The following is an 18893-nucleotide window of genomic DNA, read 5'->3' on the forward strand; positions in this document are numbered from 1 at the left end:
TAAATGGACTCACTTCTGAAAACGTGAACTTCAATATTTACCTCAGTGTCATACTAAGCAATGGTTTCCATGATATCGTGTGTAGTGTGCCGGTTGCATTTTTTCCTTATTGAACCTTAACATGAATAGATCACTATTGACATGTAAATCTTTGGTTAGGTGCCACTTAACATCCTCTCACTACCAGCAACATGAGCAGCACACTTAGGAAAAACACTGCGTCTAAGAAAGAACATGTGGGTCCTTTAGACGCTCGGAGGCGAACTTGCTCGGAGGCCACCTTTGCTGAGAAGTCGCCTGGGTCATCTTGCTTTAGGCTAGCCCCCGGGGGACTTGGGGCTCAGAAGTGGGTCCAACTGAAGGTTTGTCTGTTATTCCCGAGGTGCCAGGAGGAAGGGAAGAGGAAGTGCAATTGGCAAGATGGTGGAAGATCTTGCATTCTGCCTCGTGACTCCTTCCTGGGACCTCCACTCCCTCCAATCTCCGGCCAAGTCATTCCCCTCAAGGCAGGCTTGAAGCAAAGAGTGAGGGATCAGGGTCTCGGTGCTGGCTGAAGAGAGCAGAATCCAGGCAGCAAACAGATGTCACAGAAATCCTGGGAAGGGCTTTGGATTCTTTCAAGGTTCAAGCCAAGTTTATCCACAGCTGCTAAGGGCAGAGATCCTGGATCACAATGACTGCATGACCCTAGGCAAGTAACTTCATGCCTCAGCTTCCCCACGGGGAAATGAGAGGGCCTTCTTCATAGAGCGGCCATGAGGATTATGTGAGACATAATGTAAAAATGGAGTTTGGTAAAGTCCCATCCAAGTATTATTTTATTATTATACCTATTCAACAAGTTCAATAAATATGCTTTGGCCACTTTGGTGCCCAAAGCATTATTCCAGCCACTTAGATGTGGGGGAGGGGAAGCGATGGGCATGGAGGGCTGTGGGGATATGAGTACAATACATCTTCTACAGTCTAGTAGCAGAAGCAGACAGATAAAGAATTTGGGTTGAGCCATATGAAATGGCCAATCTTCAATCATTTTGTCCCATAACACTGTACTACTTCAGGCATCAGGCAAAGTGAAGTGAATACAAAATGGAAATGAAGAAGGGAATGACTTTCTCCCACTGGAAAGTTTAGGAAAGATTTCACTGAAGAAGTGACCTTTGAGTCTTGAAGGATGGGCTGGGTGGTGGTCACCTGCAAACCAGGAAGAAGGGCCTTGCTGGCGATAGTGGGGAGAGTGTCAGCAAAGGCATGGGACTGGGCTCAGGAGGAGCCTGTGGGGGCATGACCATGGCTCGTGTGCCTGGGCAGATGTACCACCCAGGAGCCTGGAGAACTTGCTGGGCTGCTACGGAGGGTCTTGAATGCTGGCCTTGCCTTCCCCGGGAAGTTGGCAGCTGCTCATCAGCAAACCGGATATGATTATTCCTCTCTGCTCAGTGGGGCAGGTGGCACAAAGTGGGGCAACAACCTGCCCACTTTGCCATTAAAGGCTGAAAGGACAGCAGGAGAAATTATAATCAGCCAAAAAAACACACACAAAACCCAAAAAACCTTTCTGGGTGCAAGCTGTGAGAACCTGTTCTAGACTGGCCAAGGAGGCTGAGGAATCTCTTCCCCTGGAGACCTTGAAAAACAGAAGAGATTCTCATCTGTCTGGTTCCAGAAGAATCTGCCCAGAGGCAGGGGGCTGAACTAGATGACCCATTTGGGTTCTTTCCAGTCTGCAGCCTTGATGATCTCATTGTTCCCTCTTCCTCTGGATGAGCTGCCTCGCCCCAGCTCATGCTCACTGGGATCGTTCATGTTGTTAGAGATCTCCCAGGCCCCCAAAGCCACAGCTCTTCCGGTTGGTGACTCACAAACTTGTCAGCAAAATCATCCCAGTGTCTAGTCTCCATCCTCCTTGCTGTAAGCTTGAGTAAGGCTTGCTGCCGTAAGCCTTTCTCTTTCTAACTTCCCTTGAAGGTGATTATCCTAATATAGCCAAGACCTTTCCCGTTCAGCCTTCCTCCCAGCCTTCCTCACACCTCTGAGGAGACCGTGAGGGCCTCACAGATAAAATAGGTTTTAGAGTTGAGGGGCTTGGGTTTGGCTTCTGACTAGTTGTACGACCTTGGGCAAGCCATTTAAGGGCAAGGATTAAGTGAATTAACATTTATGGAGCACTTACTATATGCTCAAGTACTGGTTGAATGAATCACACGTAAGCATTATCCCTATTTTGTGGGTAGGGAAACTGAGGCTCCAAGAGGTTACCTTTCTTGCTCACTGTCCCCCAACTACTAAGTAGCAGAACTGAACTGGAGCTCAGACCTCACAGATTCCAAAGGCTGTGCCATTTCCACCCCGTGGTGTTACTTCCTGCCTCACTGCTCAACCTTAGTCTCTGTCGTCTGTAAAATGGGGTTAATACTCTCTGCCGCACAGTTATCGGAAGGATTAAGAACACACATACCGTGTGTGTGGACGTGATGCGTAAGTCAAAAAGTGCTAGGCAGACACAGAATAATTATAACACTCAAGCCCCGGTCAATTCTCTGGCTTCTGCCAACACCTCTGAGAAGTTATTTCTGAGGATAGCAGGCAGAGTTAACCTCTCCCTTCCTCTGTCATGGGAGGATGAAAGAGACCTCTCTTCCATCACAGATATTATCTCACTGGGTTGCGATTCTTTCGTTAGGATGTTTACCTCCCTGATTCAACTGTAAACATCTCCATGGGACAGGGCTTAATACATAGGAGCGCTCAGCAAGTGTGGCTTGAATGAATGAATGAAAGAATGATCCAGAGATGTTCCCCCGCCAGACCTGCTCCGTTTCTGTTGGTGCTCCAGCCTCCAGCCTCCTAACAGGGCCGCCCACTGCTAGCCTTCCAATCCCACCATCACATGTTGACCTTGTCAGGGGGCATTCAGAGTCCTTAGCATCTGACCCAGCCCCACTCTCCTTGACACCTCCTTGCCTGCTCTCCTGTGGGCACAAACCAAACCGCACACCACAGTTTCTCAAACATGCTGGACACTTCCCTACTTCTGTGCCTCTGCTCACACCATTCCTTCTACCAGGAATGCCCTCCACCTCGACAAAGTCCTCTTCTCAAAGTGTACATTCTGCCTTTCCCTGACCACCCACCCTGTCCAAACTAAAGGCAATCTCATTTTCCCATGAGCCCCCATTGCACAGAGTGGATACTCTTTAGAGGACTCCTTAATATCCTCTACCTTCTCAGGCAGTCATTTGCATCCTGCTGTGTGACCTTGGGCAAGCCCCAACCCCCACTCATTCTCCAGTCTGTGCACCTGTGTCCGATGACCCTTCCAGACCTGCCATCCTGTGACCTGTTTTCTTTGGGGTTCAAGGAGGGCAAGACACCAATGAGTCCCAAGTGGGGCCTTCAACTCTTGACAGCATGTGCCCTGCTCCCAGGCCTGAAAATCAGCTGCTCAGATATTGGAAGCTAATTGACTTGCTTAATAAAGGGATAAATAAATATCTACTTAACATGATTACTGTCAGAGGCCTGAGCAACAGAATCTCTCCATCATTGGAGTTTTATTGCAGGAGAAGCTAATTAGCTCTAATTAGGGAACTCCCAGGTGCTTAAGGCAGAGGCCAATGGAGGGGAGGGGGGAGTGGAAGACAGGTGGGGAAGGGGAGGGAAAGGTGCTCCATACTCCCCTCTCAGGAACTTGCCTGGTTGGTATGGATGGGCTTGGGACTCTCCAGGAACCCCAAGCTTAGTGACACCTAAGGCACCTCACCCTCCTGGGATAAAGGAAGGAAGCTTCTTGAGAACCTGCTATGTGCCGGGCACTGTCTCAAGCCTGTTCTCTGATTTCATTTGATCCTTACAGCAACCGTTAGAGGCAGGAACTCTTCACTGACCCATTTCTTAGATGAGGAAACTGAGATGCACAGAGATTAAGCCCCTAGCTTGAGCTCACACAACAGGGAAGCAGAGGAGCTGGGACTGGACCTGATACCAAGGCTGGGGCTGTTGTCTTTGGCCTCCACTACCCCTCCAGGTGACAGGCTCAGCGCATTTGTGCTGCCCAGGGAGGGATTTGGATAGGCAGTGTCTTTCCTTTGCTGTGCTGTAGCTGAGGGGCGCTCAGCCAAGAGGTTCTCCAGGGTAGGCCAAACTGGGCACAGCCGGAGCTGGCATGGTACCTGAGCGAGTTGGTTGTCTTTTGATTCAGGAACCCCTCCTTTGATTCAGATGAGGGCTCTAGGCTGCAAACCCTGGATGACTCAGTCCCCGCCCCAAGGAACTCACATTCCAGTGGAAATCTATGAACATTTGAATAGCAAGTCATTTAAGTGTAAAAATGTAGGTAAAGAGATATGTCTCTTCCATCATGTCATTCCTCTGCTTAGAAATTTTCCTGGGCTTTTCAGGCAAATTTGAGTTTCTTTCTATGAGATTACTTGGGGTGTGGGAAGGAGCATAAACTGCGGAGCCTGGATTTGAAGCCAGGTTCTGCCATTTATCGTGTGACGTTGGGCATTTCTCTCCGCCTCTCTCTGTGCTACCAGCATTCTAGACCTAGCATCACAGTTGTTATCTGGACTCATGAGCTCCTGGCTTCCCTGCCTGCTTTTCTGCTTCTCTAGAATCTGTTCTTCATGCTGTAGCCAGAATGAGCTGGTTGAACAAGAGAGCTCACATGATGACCCTGCTCTAGATTCTTCAAAGTCCTCACCATGACCTGCGAGGATTGCATGATCAGACCTCCGTTTACCTCTCTGGCCTCAGCTCAGGCTGCCAAGCTCCACCACACTGGCCTCCTTAATGTTGCTTGAAAAAACTGACCTCATTTCTACCTCAGGGCCTTTGTACCTGCTGTTCCCTCCACCTCAGTGCTGTGACCCCAGCTATTTGCACTGCTGCCTCCTTCCCCTTCTTAAATGTCACCTCCTCAGAGACATGTTCCCTGGCCATCCTATCTTAAACAGCAGTGCCCTCTTTGTTCTCAATTTCAATACTCTTTGTTTCCCTCCAAACACTGCAATTGGGATAATTTTTAATTTTTTTATTTTTAAAGATTTTATTTATTTATTTGAGAGACAGAGAGAGAGAGAGCATGAGTGGGGTGGGAGGAGAGACAGAGGGAGAAGCAGACTCCTCACTGAGCAGGGAGCCCACCACAACATGGGGCTCAATCCCAGGACCTGGAGATCATGACCCAGGCCGAAGACAAATGTTTAACCGACTGAGCCACCCAGGTGCCCCTATTTTTTATTCTTTAAAACAAAACTCCTCTCATTCAAATTTAAGCACCATTAGGGCAGTGAATTTGTTTTCATCACTACTCTGCCTTGGCCAGTGTTTGGCACATAGTAGGTACTCAGTACAGACTTGTTAGACAGATGGGTGGGTGCATGGTTAGAGCAATGGATGAATGAACACTTCTTAAAGATGTTGTGAGGCTTAAATGAGCTAATGCATGTTAAATGTCTGGCTCGGAGCCCAGCAAAGAGCCCAGCTCAATAGCTAATAGCTGAATTTGCATGTGACCTGCTGGCTGGCACCCAGCTGTTTCCTGAGCTGGCCCCGGCCTAGCCAGCCTGGCCTCTATCCCACTGCCCTGCTCCCCACAAGGCCCAGCTCCTCCTGCCCTGGAAACAAACCCATTGTCACCCATCGGCAGCAGTATGCTGGAATTGAGAGCCGGTGGTGAAATACTCACGAATTTTACAAGCAGATCTTTAAACTATTAGTAGCTTAAGAGAGGCCATGGTGGGAGTGTTTACACCGCAGATATTGGCAAACGTTACACAACAGGACACCCCCCCCACACACACAAAGAGCCAGTTTACCGGTCTGCCGCCACTGAACTTCACCCCTGCTGTCCCCCAACTCTATCAAAATGCCCTGCCCCATGATTGCAGGCATGCCTGAGTCAGCCCTGCCAGCCTTCGAGGTCCAGATCAAGCAGTCCCTGGCCCCTCCCTCCAGGAAGGCAGGCAGCCTCCCTGGTCTCACTCCTGCAGACAGCCTCAGTGCCACAGGCTAGGGTACATAATCCAGCATTTCTATATATTGATTTTTGTCTTCTTTTTCTCCAAGTGAACATGAGAATCTTATCCCTGAAGCTTACATTTAAAACCATGAAAACAGGGACACGGTGATATATTTTTTTTCTTCTAATCCCCCATGATGCCTAGCACAGGATTTGGGGCTATGGGGGTATTCAGTAAAGATTCGCAGCAACAAGCTAGTCGACTGGCAGGAGTCTAGGACAGGGAAACAGGAGCTCTGCATTTCAGCTCAGCTGAGCCGCTGACTTGCAGTGTGACCCGGGTCCGTCCCTTTCCCTTTCCAGGCCTTGGTTTACCCATCTAAAATGATACTGGTGATTTTGAAGCTTCCTTTAAACTTCAAGACCCAAAGGGCTTGTTCATCGACTGATATACAAATGAGTGTTTATGATTTTATGCAAAAACTCAGGTACTTGAGAAGAAACAATTTTTGGTACCCAGTGCTCCCCACTCACCACAATAGAAACTTGGAAGGGCCTTTAGGGAGGATGGAACTCGAGGTGTCTGTTCCACAGATAATGATAGCTAGGATTTACTGAGCACTTACCATGTGCCAGGTACTATTCTACACACTTCGCACTGATTCATTTAACCTTCGCCACGATGATGCCAAAGGGTAGATACTGTTATCAATGCCCATTTTACAGAGGAGGAAGCCAGGGTTCAGAGAAGTGAAACAACTCTCAGAGGCCTTGGGGCCACCAGACAGACAGCTGGTTTTTCCACCCACAGGTCCCATTGTAGCCCAAGCTCGACCAATAGGCAGAATACCTTAGAGGGAATGTCACATCTTGCTTCCTCGGCTTCCCAGCTGTGTGAACTTGAGCAAGTCCCTCCGCTTCTCTGAGCCTCAGTTGTCCCATCTATTTCACACAGGGCTCTTGTGAGGGTTAAGAGAGGATAAAAATTAGCACATCAAATTGACTGTCTCTGAGAGAGGAGCCAAGAGAGAGAAATTATTTCTCGCAATTTACAGAAGCGAAAACATAGTCAGAAAGGGCAATGATCTCCTTAAAACCATGCATTTGGGTGGGGCAGAAACAGGATTTGAACCCGAGGCTCCGTGTTCTTTTGGTTTAAACTTAATAAATGCAATGTGGAACATAAGGAATAGTATAGGGGACATTAGGAGAAGGAAGGGAAAAATGAAGGAGGGGAAAAGAGAGGGGGGTAGAACCATGAGAGACTATGGACTCCAGGAAACAAACTGAGGGTTTCAGAGGGGAGGGGGTGGGGGCATGGGCTAGCCTGGTGATGGGTATTAAGGAGGGCACGTATTACATGCAGCACTGGGTGTTATATGCAAACAATGAGTCATGGAACACTATATCAAAAACTAATGATGTACTGTATGGTGACCAACATTTCATAATAAAATAAAATAATATAAAAATAAAATAAAATAAAATAAAATAAAATAAAATAAATGCATATTGATACAATAACATGAAAGTCAGATTTCCTAGTTTTAACCCGATGCCCTTTATCTGTTCCAGGATCCCACCCGGGACACCACATTACGTCTAGTCATCATGTCTCCCTACCTCCCCAGTTGGCTGTGGCTTCGCTTTTGAGGGCCTTCACAGTTTTGAGGCGGGCCGGTCCGGTATTTTCTAGAATGTTCCTCAATTGGGATTGGCCTGACATTTTTCTCAAGGTTCGACAGGGGTTAAGGGTTTGGGAGAGGAAGCCCACAGAGGTGAAGTGGGCCATCTCATCGTATCACACCAAGGGCAGGTGCTCTCAGCATGCTTACCCCTGTTGATGTTGACCGTGATCATCTAGCTGAGGTGTGTTCATCAGGCCTCTCCGCTGCAAAGTTACGCCTTGTTTTTGCCCCTTTCCCTGCTGTTCTCCGTGGAAGGAAGCCACTGTGCGCAGCCCACACTTAAGGGGTGGGGAATGGGGAGACACGTACCACTTCCTTGTCAGAGGATGATCAACATAAACTCTTTGCAATTCTTCTACGTGGAACATTTGCCTCTTCTCCCTCATCTATTGATTTATTCAACACTTAATGATATCACTATAGACTCATGAATATTTGTTTTATAATTTGGGTCATATTTCCAACACTACATTATTCTGTCACCCAGCTGTTCCAGCCTTGGCCTTTGGGAGTTCTTTCAGTTGGCCCCGTGTCCCTGTGTCCCACCATCATGGGCCTCATTTTCTCCAGCACTTCCGTCCTTTCTAGCACTACAGGATGCTCCAGGCTCATCCTGGCTATTTCCTGGTCCAGCCCTGGACTCAAGCACTTCTGCAAGGAGCTTTGGTTCCTTCTATCGGAGAATGGCATTAGAAACCAAGGTCTGGGCACTGCATGTATTTGTTGCTTCCGGGCCCTCTCAACTGACAGAACAAAATGGTATGTGTATAGTAACTCAGGTATAGACACATTATCTGTAAATGCTTCTCTGTGTAACTGTTTGTATCTATATTAAGCTAAACATGAGTTCACACTGATAGCTCTCATTTTAATCCATTAGCACATGGATCACTCCAGCCTTTCTTCTTCCTTCTCTGTACACTCCCGTTCCAACAGTGAGCATCTTGGCTCCCGTCAGCCGCCATCCGACTTCACGCTCTTTTCGCAGCCCTCCTCCTTCATTCCTGCCAGGTTTCCAGGGCCTACCTAGCAGCTGCAATGAGAAGAAGCTGTGTTCATTTTTCCTGGGCTCTGGGTGGCCTTTGGTGGTGGTGGTGATTTTACAGCTGGGGTAACTCTTACTATCCAGGCCCTCCCTGGTTTGGTCTCTATAAGCAGCCCTGATGGTAGCCTCTCCCAGTCCTTCAGACGGCCCAGCAGGGTTTGCCCTAGCACCTGTCTGTGGACAACTGAGCCTTTATTTTTTATTATTATTATTTATTTACTTGTCAGAGAGACAGAGAAAGCACAAGCAGGGGGAGCGGCAGGCAGAGGGAGAAGCAGGCTCCCCGCTGAGCAAGGAGCCTGATGTGGGGCTGGATCATGACCTGAGCCGAAGGCAGACACTTAACCAACTGAGCCACCCAGGCATCCCTATTTCTTATTTTTTTGAAAAGATCTATTTATCCATTCGAGTGGGCGGGGAGGGGCAGGGAGAATCTCAAGCACACTCAGTGCTGAGCACAGAGCCTGACACGGGGCTCGATCCCATGACCGTGAGATCAGGACCTGAGCTGAAACCAAGACTCGGCCGCTTAACCATCCGCACCACCCAGGCGCCCCAGCCATCCGCGCCAGCCAGGCCCCCCAGCTGAGCTTTTAGACCTGCAGGAACTCAGCGCTGGCGCGACAGCAGCCCCTCCTCCACTGCAGGGGGATCTAGCCTCACAGATCCCTGCCTCTCACCCTTCCCCTTAGCCAGCCGTGGGGTCTCTGGCTCAGCTCTGCTCAGACCAGCAGTTCCTGGGCAGTGGGCTGGGCTGAGATGTGATGGAGGACGCAGAGAAAATTGGAATTCCAGGCATGGGCAATCCACAGCATGAAGGAGCTAAGGCTCCTTTGGCCAGAGTTCAAATTAGCTCGGCTCAGTGGCTGTCACCTTGGAATAATATGCTCCGCCGCCCCACTCAAGCAGGGCCTCTGCCCCAGCCCCATGCCCCAGGGGGCCCTGTGCTTTGAAGGGCCTTCTTTCAAACATGCTTATGTCCCCTCTGATGCCAAGTAGAGTACGGACTGGGGCCAGCACTGCCTCCCGGGTGGAGTGCCCTGAGCAGAAACGCAGACCCATGTAGGCCCCAGTCTTCATTTCTTCTCTTTGGGACACTCTCTGACTAGCGTCTCTATGCAGGGACTCAACCAGATGCCCCGAGGAGCTCCTGGACTCGCATATATGGTGTCTTCCTGGGGCCCTGGGGCTGAGCCCAGTTCCAGGAGGACAATCTGGCAGGCAGATCACTCCTGCTGGCTGGCACAGTACTTTTTTTTGTAGGATCATGGGAAAGATTAGGTTGCCAGAATGGTGCTAACATGCTGATTTCGGGTAACTTGAATTGTTTATACGGACGGGGGCCTCATAAGTACACAAACATATATATGCATATATGTTTATAATGTGTACATATAGATGTATATAGTGTGTATATGTGTATGTATATTTATTTGGGGGGGGTCCAGGGCCTACGTATTCCAGAGGCAGTGTTTCCTTAGCACTTACAGAGTTAAAAAACACAGAATTTCCAAGCCTCAAGGGAGTTCTGAAGCCATTTAGCCCAAAGCATTCCTGGTGTATATGCATCATCCCCCACCCTCCCCTTGCCCCAGAATCTTCTCTGGGCCCCTCAGAGCTGCTGGGGATGGAGAGAGAAATAAGTTCCTGTCCTTGCACTTTGGGGTCTCCGGTCTAAGGGGGACACAGGCACAGAAATTGTCGCTCTGAGCAATATAATAAAAAGAAGAGCAGTAATCATTGTCATAATAATAACGATAGTAATAATAGTAGCAGTAGTAGCTGTCACTTACTTTGCTCTTACTGTGTGCCAGGCACTGTGAGATAGGCTTTGCAGGCACTGTCTGACTTGCTCTCAGCGAGCTCAGGGAGTGAGGGCGCTGGTATTCCTATTTTATATAGGAGGCAAGTGAGGCCCAGAGTGTCCCTCACTCAGCTCTGTCCAGCTCCACGACCCGAGTTCTTTCACACCCTTGGGCCTGAAGCCTGAAGAAATGGAGGCCAGGTGGGGTAAGGTGACTTGCCCAGAAAGAAAGCACTTGAGTCCACTGCCCTCTGCCCTCAGCTCTGCAGGGAAGCCGTAGCGCTCTGCCAGAAAGACAGTGGCATGTGTCCACGATCCTGGCTCCCTTCTCCTACCATGGTCTCATCTCCTGGCACGGCCCCAGCCCCAGACTGAGCCGGACAGGCCATGTGGCTAGCACATCTCCGTTTCAGCTCTGCCAAGCCTGCAGCTGGCCCACCCCTCACATGCCCCCTCCAGCACCCAGCCCCCTCTCCTTGGCCAACAATGCAGCCCTCCTTCCGTTCAGCATTCCTGCCAGCTGGTGTGTGAACCCTGTGCAAGGAGGCTGGGTTGCCATGGCAGCCGTGGAGGGCTGGTGTTGGGGGGGGTCACACTGGTGCAGGGCTCCTGACCTCCCTAGGAAGGGAAGCGGTGGCCCTGGGCCTAGTAAGTGCTCCAGCAGGGCACCTCTGAAGGCCTGCCCCCACCCCGCCCTGGCCCTCTGCCCACACCGGGTGTGCTTTAAGAGCTCTCACCACACAGAGAAAGAGATGAGCTAGGGAGGAAAAATGCCCAGGCCCTTCAGAGCTCAAGCCCAATATAGCAGAACTAATTTGAAATGTCACTTAGGGCAGTCTCGCTCCCAGCCAGCGAAAAGCTGGTTTATTTACATAGTTGGCAGTGGCAGGAGGCCAAGAACCCCACCATGCCAGGGCGTAGGGGATGGGTAGCTGGGGGCCCTGGCTGTGGCCCCTTGGCCTGGACCTTGCTCAGAATCACCATCTGGAAACCCCCATGGGCAGAAGGGCCAGATCCAATAGACCCCACACATACCTCCCCTACTCCAGCCAATACTCCCCCTTCCGGGGCCGCAGGGCAGAGCAGGAACTTCTAGTGGCTGCCTGGGCACCGGGCCCGCGCCAGGCACTCTGCTGCGTGCTTGACGTGGTTGTCTCCTTGAATCCTTGCCAAGCTCTGAGAGGAGAGGGGATTCTTCTCATGTTGCAAGTAAGGAAACTGAGGCTGGGAGGGATGCATGACCTTCTGGGGGTTAGACAGCTGGTAAAGGGCAGTTGAGATTCAAATCCAGGTCAGTCTCACTCCTGAGTGCATGCTTTGCCCCTGTGTCCGTGCTCTGTATCTGGAGTCTCTGGCTTCCACTAGCTCCCCCACTACCAAGGCCATGGCCTGTGTGAGTCACTGTGCCTGCCAATTGATTGCTGATGGCCTTTTATTTTTTATTTTTATTTATTTATTTATTTATTTATTTATTTATTTATTTATTTATTTTGCTGATGGCCTTCCAAAGCAGAGTCCCTGTGGACCCTCCTGGATTACCCAGTGAGCCACTGGTCTGGAGGCTGACAGGTCAGGGTGAGGCCAGGCCTCCCATAAGAGAATGGAGGCTCTTCCTGGTGCCCACCTGTATGCTTCATTTGGGAGAACACCCAATGGGGTGGCTGAGACGGGTCACATGGAACGGACAGTCCCATCTATACTTCGCTCTGTTACATACCAAACATACGCTGAGCATCTAGATGGGCCTGGAACTGTGCTGGGTGTTGGGAGTACAGGGATGAGAAAGCCATAGTCCCTGTCCTCACAGAGCTCCCAGTCACTCTCAACAGTGATAGCCACACCAAGTGCTAACACTGAGTAGCCGATGCCAGATGCTGTTTTATTAAGCAGCTCAGGTGGATGGATTTACAGAATCCCTTTAGCAAGGCTATGAGGCAGGTCCTTACGATGGGCCCCACTTCACAGATGAGGAAACAGAGCCACTGGGACAGAAAGTATCTTGTCCAGGGTCACACAACCAGCAAGTGACAGAGGTGGGGTTTGAACCAGGGTTGACTGCCTTCGGAACCCACACTCCCAATTCCGCCTTACCTAGAATAAAAGGAAGAGATCTGGGCACCACAGCAGGAAGAGCTGGGATCCGATGTAGAGCAGGCTCGCCAAGGACACTCTGGTTGGCAAGTACGGGAGGATTTTCCAAGCGGGAGACCCTTCACAGTGCACTTCTCCAGAGTGTTGGCTCCAAGGAAGGAGGTCAGGGGCGGCCCAAGTTATCCTCAAGGCAGTCTGACCACTGTCAGATTTTGTCTCTCTGTTTCTCAGGTCCGTTTTGACTGCTTCTTGGAGCCCAGAGGCTCAGCCAACCAGGGGTTAATGCTCTGAGGGGGCACACTGGAGAAGGGCCTGCTCTCTGTGCCAGGGCCCCAGGGAGAGGATGTGGCTGGGATCAGCTGGGAATCATTAAGGATGCTGGCGGGGCAGACCGAGGTGGGGAAGAATGTGAAGAAGGCCCAGAACCCAAGGCTGGGGTGTGGTGGGCAGCCAGCCAGCAGACTCTGGGCTAAGGGGGGCAAACACAGGGTCAGGGGAGGAGGGAGTAGGAGCTGATTGGCCCAGAGTGGAGACCCTGCTCTCTAAGTGGTCCTTCCTGAGGCTCCAAGATGAAGGGAGCAAACCTCTGGAGAGAAGGCTCAGAGTTGAAATGGAGACTTGGACTGGTGGGTGGATGAGGCGGCTGGATAGCTCTTAGGACTGAGGCCCTTTGGAGAGTTAGGAGACCCTCATCCACACTCCACCCTCTTGTGTGTCCCTCTGGGATTTTCCAAAGTGGCCCGGAGAGGAAGAGAGACCTCAGTGGAACTCCGGGCTAAGATGTCTCCTACCCGCCTCCAGCCCTACCCCAGCACCCACCAGCCATGCATTCTGTCAGCAGAAAGGAGCACACAGGCTTCGCCTTTGCAAGTGCTACAAGCTCTGGAGAATTTTCTCTGGAAAGTGCTTCTTGACCTAGAAACCCAAGGAGGAGTTGGAAGGGGAGAGGCTGCTGCGTGGGTAGGAGGCCCCAACCAAGCTCCTCAGGCAGGTGGTTCCGAAGGGCCCTGAGACTGCCTTGAGGAAAAGGGGCCACTCTAGATGGTATGTTGGTGACAACGCTGCTGGTTTCAAGGGCCTCATTTGGGGATGAGGGGGGCTCATTTCCTTCCTGAGCCCAACCAGAGGTGCAATAGGTTCCATCGAGCTGTGGGACTGTACCCCATGTCACCAGAGGTCACTGAGAACCAGGAGAGGCTTCATGGAACATTGGTGCTGATCATAGGGTTCCTCTAACCTCCTCAGCTGACTCAGTATCCCAAGGACCCGTGAACACCCCTGGGATGAGCACCCTTCGAGTCCATGCTGCAGGTCCAGCTGCACTGCAGCTGGCCTTTAACAAGCTGGTGGCGGGTAGAAGGAGTAAGGGCATCTAGTGGGAAAGGAGCGAGCAGGGAACACAGAGCTGCAGCGCCCTTCAGCGTTCTCAGGAATGTCATCTAGGGGACTCCAAGCCTGTGGGATGAGTTCTCCAGGCCCCCGTTTCCTTTGATTTCACTCCCCTACCCCACCTCTCTCCTTATCGTCCTTCAGTGACTCTCCATTCTCCCCAAGGCTCCCCACCCGCCGTTGTCTCCTGCTACCTCCTTGCACGCTAAGTCTTCCAACCCAGTGCTCAGACTAGCTGACTTAGAAATGTGTGTGTCCATCCCTTGCCCATAGTGCCCCAGGATCCCCAGAGTAGGTGGCCAGGAGCCAACTGGGTCTCTGTGAGCAGACATGTTCCGATAGCGCTTCTCACCTCGCCATAGGGTGGACAACTTGGGCTGCTGGAGGGGAGACAAAGTGCAGGGAAGGAGGAGGATAGGGTGGAGCTGCTCAGCTGTACCCCAACGCCCAACAGCCTTAGCAACACAGACTCTCAGGCTTTCTGAGGCCCGTGTTGAAAAGCATGGGAGCACAGAGCAGGGTGCCGCCAAGCGTAGTCTGGCAAGCAGCATGCAGATGGGCTGGGGTTCACCTTCCCATAGACTCTTTTCCCTCAGCTTCCCATAGGAGAACTCTCATTGGCCCAGGTCCCAAGTTCCAGGTAAGTGCTGTGCACTGAGGGGAATTGCCGGAGCCCTCTGGTTCTCCCCATCTCGGGGGCTCTTGCTCAGAATCCCTGCCAGGTGCCTAACTGGGACAGGGTCCTCACTCTCCCTTCCTCAACCTCACATGCAGTCAATCACGGAAACACCAAGCCCGGCCCATCTCAACTCCTAACACGCTTTCCTATCTTTCCTGTTCCGTGCCTTTTGCTACCACTACTCCTGGCATCAAAACACCAACAACACTACCTATCCGCTACTGAAAGCTTTAGTGATGCCAAGCTCTGTGCTAAACATTTACATCCATTTGCCTCACTTAATCCTCCCACCAACAACCCCCTGAAAGCTGTACTATTATTGGCTCCATTTTACAGATGGGAGAGACTGAAGCCCAGAGCAGTGAAGTCCCTTGGCCAAGGGATTATACCTAGTAGAGGGCAGAGCTGGGATTCCAATGCAGGCAGTCTGCTTCCAGAACACACACACACACACACACACACACACGCACGCACGCACGCACACACACAGATGGACTCACTGAGCTTTGCTGCCCCTCCCCTGCCTTCCCTCTTGGCAGCTCTACCTCTCTCTTGCTGACTGCCAGGGTGGTTTCTCCAAAGCCCAGCACTGACTATATCTGTTTGACTCCTGGTACAGTGCCCTAGTGTGGCTGTCTTTAAAGCACTCCCCCCCCCCACCCGCTCCATCCCCTTCTCACTGCTGTTGCCCTACTCCAGGCTGCTGGCATCTCTTGCCTCTCAACTTCTCCATTCAACTGTCAGCTGCTTGCGAGCAGGAACTGGTCGGCTTGATCACCAGCAAAGTGCCCAGATCCAGCAGATAAACACTCACTGAGTCAACAGATGGAAGCAGGGACAACCCGTCTCCTGTCTTACCCCCGCCAATGCCTTCTCTAAGCAACCACCAGAGGGATCTTTCCAAGCACAGTCCTGAGCATGTCACTCCTCTGCTCCCAACCCATAACGGACAAATTCAACCCCCAGATTCTACTTCTAGGAATTTATCCTACTGCTACAATGCACGCACGAGGGATGGCATATGCACCAATTATTTATCACAGCATTGTTTGTAATCGCAAACGATTGGAAATAATCTAAATGCCCATCAGTTACAGCTTCATTAACTCTTGGACAAGAAATCACTGTGTGCATGCAAAAGAATGAGGAAGCGCTCTAGGTACTGAAGTGAAGCAGTCTCCAAGATGCAATATTTGGTAGAACAGCACCATGCGGAAGAGTAGCTATAATATGATACCACTTCTATAAAAGAAAGGAGGGAAAGAATATGAGTGTATTTGCTGTATGTGTTAACCTATCTGCCCCTCTACCTTTAAATTGTTGCACTGGGTGAATATATTACCTATTGAAAAACTATAAACTTTAGTATTTGAAATATCATGATGCAAACCACAAGTTTTATTAGAGCAAAGGAATAAAACGGCGCCCCATCAATTACGTGCCCAACTTTGCTCATGCTGTTTCCTCGACCTAAATTACACTTCCCTTGCCTTCTGGCTTCTCTGAAAGTCTGCATCTGCACTCTCCATTCCACTGGTCATAAGCTGTATTCTGGTTTTCATTATCATCCATGCTTTCGGGCACCCTGGGCTGGCCCCGAGCCCTGAAGTGAATACTAGGATGGGCATAGGGGAGCTACCAAGATGGCCCCCCAAAGCCTCCCTACTCCCAGCCTCACCCCACCCTGGGGTCTGCTCCATCCAGGGACTCTTGCCCTAGGGTGCTTCCTCCCACCTGATTCCATCTCAGCCACCAGGGACCCTATGGCCACTTCCTAAGCTCATCCTGTCCACCCCTGCCACTCCCCCCTTTGACATGCTTCTCTACTCACAGGACTTGGGGCTACATGTGGGCAGAAGCCTCAAGCAAGCCTGCTCTGAGTGCCAGTAAGGTCTGAGGAGGCGTGACAGGCCTTCCTCTAGGAGATGTGTCTTTGCACCTGTGACCAGCTTGGCAGGGGGCCTCCAGAGAGTCCTTAGGGATGGAGGCTGGATCCAGGGCTGAGTCAACCCCAAAGCAAGGACCATAGAGGCTGTGGCCAGCGGGCCATGCTGGCTATGAGGACCCACATTCGTGAAGCCAACCCTCACTTTGGACAGGTGAAGGTTCACCTGGGGTTTTTTGAGCATCTATGGGATCCCAGGAGCTGCTCTTGGTGACTCTCCATGGCTTGTCTTGGTGAATCCTCACAAGGAGGTAGGTATCACTATCCCAATTTACAGCCAAGGAGGCTGAGGCTCAGAGAAGTGAGTCATCCATGGCAGAGCCAGGAATTGAACCCAGACTCCATTCACCTACCAACTCACCCGTTCATATTTCCTCATTCATTCATTCATTCATTCATTCATTCATTCATCACTTATTAGATGCTGGGGATACAAATATGAATTAATTTCTGTTATGGGCAAATGCCAAGGGAGAACTGAGAAGGGAGAAATGCAATGACAGCTGGGAGGGTTTTGTGTGCGTGTGTGAAGCGTGTGGCGGGGGGACGCTGGCAAGCAGTGAGTGTCTCCTAGACAAGGCGTTTCATGAAGAATAAATACAGTTTCACTGGGGTGAGGAAGGGAAAGGGGGAGGACATTTTAGGGGAGGAAGAGCTCGTGAAGGCAGGGAAGGTCTCGCACAATATGGATGTTTGGTGGATGGTGGTAGACATCATGTCAGGGAGCACAGAAGACGTGGGAGATGGTATGGGAGGTGAACCTGCAGGTGTGTCTTCAAGGGTGAGCCCAATGGGCCTGGATTGGATTTGCTGGGCCTGGGGCACGGCTGAGAGTATTTAGCATGGTCAGACCGTATGACAGTGGGGTGGAGGGCAGATCTGAGAGGCTGACTTGGAGGTGGGAGCCCAGACAGAAGACTTCTGGACTAGGTCAGGGAAGAGGTGATAAACTACAGCTGTGGCCTGAGGGACAGAGATGAGAGTACAAATGTCCCAAGACTCACAGGTAAGAGATTAGACAGGAGGGATACAATGCAGGGGATGGGTGGGTTCAAGGATGATTCCCAGGCTCTGGCTTGACCAACTGGATGGATGAGGTTGCCAGGCTGTGAAACAGAAACAGAGGAACAAACATGGGGTGTGTTGAGGGGCAGTTCACCCAGGTCTAGCACGATTGCCTTCAGAGCCCAGCGGTAAGGTCTGAGCTGGAGAGAGAGAGGCCAGGGCCCTCAGCTAGTTTCTTAATTCTTGGTCTAGTGCTATTCTTTCTGTTCCAGCCAGCCCACCTCAAATATCTTCTGTGAATGGAAGGTGCCAGGGACGCAGACCATCCTGAGCAGCGGAGAAGCCCCCACTGGATTTGGCTTCTAGATGCAGTCCAGCCGGGAGGCAGTGAGGTTTCTGCAGCAGGAATCAAGTGGACAGACAGTGGACTGGACAGAAAGCTAAGAGATCACCTTCTCCAACTCAGTTCCAGGCAGGATTCCCCCTCAACCCAGATTTCGATGAGCAGCCCCCCCCACCTCCCCGCATCAAACTCAGTCAAGGAAAGAGCTGGAAGAACTGGGTAGTGCGCAGAGAGGAACAACCGGAGTGTTATTTGCATATGATTTGCATAAGACAATCTGTTCTCTGGTAATTTTCAAGTAAAAATGTTATCATTGCTCCCTGGAGGGTCATTGCGTGATTTTCTTTCCTTTGTTCTCCCACACACAGAGCCTGCCCCAGGTCTGCCCTCTAGGAAGGCCTAATGGAGATGAGGGGCCAGACAGGACTGGGAGAGGGAGGCCCACAGTGGCCTTGCAGGGTCCAGACCTGGGCTTCCCTCCCCAGAGAACATGACAGATCCTAGTTTCTACTAACTTCCTCTTAGGGTTTTTCATGGTGACTCTCACACAACCTATCTCGCACCCCTCACCCCCCACCCCTGTGTTCAGCTGCTGCCTGTCTCCCCCTACCCCCTGGCTGCTGCCCTGCTCTGGGGTCTCCCTTGGGGCCCAGCTGCTCAGTCGGGCCCAGGCAGCTCACGGCATAGCCCTGGCTCAGGGGACATTTTCTAATAGGCGGATAATTGCCTCTGTTAATTGCAATTTGATTTTAGCAATTTTTCTCTAAGAGCCTGGAGGCCTTGGGCCCAGATATGGAGAGAAGGTTCAGGGGTAGAGCCAGCAAGCTAGGGTCCCTGCGCAGAACTTCCAACCTTCTGGGTCTCCCCGAGGCTCTGTCCCTATCAGGTGGGCCTCCCCGAAGCTCTGTCCCCCAGACCCTATCAGGTGGGCCTCCCCGA

Source organism: Ursus maritimus (assembly GCF_017311325.1).
Source record: "Ursus maritimus isolate PB19 chromosome X unlocalized genomic scaffold, ASM1731132v1 scaffold_X1, whole genome shotgun sequence".
NCBI lineage: Eukaryota > Metazoa > Chordata > Mammalia > Carnivora > Ursidae > Ursus > Ursus maritimus.